This window comes from Lygodium microphyllum, chromosome 15, assembly GCF_053477565.2.
Source record: "Lygodium microphyllum isolate KBCC chromosome 15, Lygodium_microphyllum_v1.1.10, whole genome shotgun sequence".
Classification (NCBI taxonomy): Eukaryota; Viridiplantae; Streptophyta; class Polypodiopsida; order Schizaeales; family Lygodiaceae; genus Lygodium; species Lygodium microphyllum.
In genome coordinates this window covers 100578871-100581167 of record NC_141149.1, presented here as the reverse complement: position 1 = coordinate 100581167, position 2297 = coordinate 100578871, and positions in this window count along the sequence as shown.

The following is a 2297-nucleotide window of genomic DNA, read 5'->3' as shown; positions in this document are numbered from 1 at the left end:
AATTTTTGGGAGCCCCGAATATGGATATTGTCTTTTATCCCACATATTGTAAACATACAAAATACAAAAGCCCACCTCATCCTCATGATCATCCGGTCTCCACTCTCATCAACATCACCAATAGATTGATTGCAAGCTCATCGTGATTCACATGTACCTGCAATGTTTCTCTGCTCACGGGCAGAGGAGCAAAAGTCGAAGATTTGACCCCTTGAGAATGAGATAATAGTCAATATATGCATTTGCTCCTCCCTCCTCCTCATTGATACCTAACCCCCCTCCATTATCTTCTTCTTTCCTTTTAATTAATTTGGGAGCCTTGACCCATGTCACGTGGCTCTTAAGGACTCCCTCACCCTCAACACTTCTTCTTCCAATTCATCTTCTCATCTTTTCCTATGCATGTAATGTATATGTTCACGAGCGAATATGTCCACGTGAGTGTGTTTGTGTGTGAATAAGCAACTAAAAGTGACATATGCACTTGTCTATGTATGTGGTTCTAAAGGGGGCAAGTAATGTATGTATAGATGTGTAGTTGTAAATTACATGTGGGTGCATGTATCTATATCTATAAGGTTGTGTAGTTTTCAAAGGTGTATGTTTGTATATGTAAGGGTGTGTAGTTTTGAAGGGCAATCGTGCGCATGTGTACATGTTCATGGTTTTCGAATGAGCTAGGGTAAGTTAGAAGACTGTGAACATAGAGACCAAGAGGATAGGGATTCAAAAAAAAGGTTTTTGTGGGAGAGCTTGATCACATACTTACAAAGGTGCATTAGGGAAAGGGGTTTCCCGACCCATAAGGTGCTAAAGGTGGAAGGAAGTCAAATGCCAACAAAGGACATCTCCCAACCCACAAGCTATTGAGGGTAGAAGTGAGGCAAAGGTCCTATAGGCAATTGAGGATTTCTCCCAATCGACAATGTTTTGAGGGAAAAAGTAAAGCAAAGGTCTAAAAGGCAATTGAGGATATCTCTATGGACTAAGATTCCTATGCAACACATGTCAAAGGAAAGCAAATCAACACCCAAGGCATTAGGTCAAGCCAACATGCAAAAGGTCAATGCATCAAGGAGGGAAGCCATATTGTCTTTTGCAAAGTTGCTCACAAAGCTACTATTAGTTTTGCTCATTAAGGTGGGTAAGTTCATAACTTCATGGATCAACTACCATCAAATGAAGGATTCCCAAAGTGGTTTAGCTCCACAGTTCAAGCATGATGCAACCTAGTACCTTTCAAGTTCATCACTACATGGTTCTTTCAAGTGGTAGTGGGATATCATGTTAAGGAGGTTGGTTTCGATGCTACTTTGTTCGAAAGATCCTTTGTTCGATTGTTTTTTGTGCCACTTTATTTGAGTGATAAGGGAAACCTTGTGCATGGAATCCCTTAGTTAATTGGATTCTTCCCAAACCACATACTAGACTTTGAATGTGTATAGTATTTTTCCCCTTCCCCAAAACTTCCCTCCCTTTTCAAAGCATAGGTCAAGACTATCAATAGGTTCTCCCAAAAAGGTTATTTGTGTTCACCACTCATTACAAGTCCTAAAGGCAACAATAGGCATGCATATCGTGGGATCATCATGTTGAACCCCCAAAAATACTTGAGGTATAAGATATAAGGGGGTCTTTATTTGGTATGTGAGGCCAATTTCCCCCCATTTCCAAATGCATGGTGTAAGCATAGATCACAACTTTTTGCAAGAGAATGTACTAAGTAGGTTTAGAAGAAGGTAAATTGTGAGAGTCAAGTAACACATGCAAAGTGGCAATGCTAGGAGAAACATAAGAAAGTTGGTGTTGAGTCAAGTGGCACTCAAGTAACCCATGTAATGTCAAATTCATTGAATTGAACCCCAAAAAGTACTCATGTGATGTCAAGGATTTTATGTTGTATGTGAAGGTCAATTTCGCCTCGTCTCCATATGTGTGTTGTTTATGTAGAAGTATGACATTCTATAAGAGAATGTCCTGAGCATATGTAAGAAGAGGAAAAGTACATGCAAGGTGACAAGGATAGTAAGAACGTTGGTGTTTAGAAATCTAAGAAAGTTGTGTTGAACACCCCCAAGACAAGCTATAATCAAGCAACCCATGTATTGCAAGATCAAGTTAAACCCCCAAAATCACTTCAAATCTAGGACAATAATGGATATTATTCGATGTGTGAAGTCTATTTCTCCCTGTTTCTAAATGCATAATGTTTAGCAACATGATCTTTATTGCTGGTGTAGGGAAAGATGGGATTGGGGAACACGTTTGTTGTAGCATAGGCATGAGCTAGTTTGTGG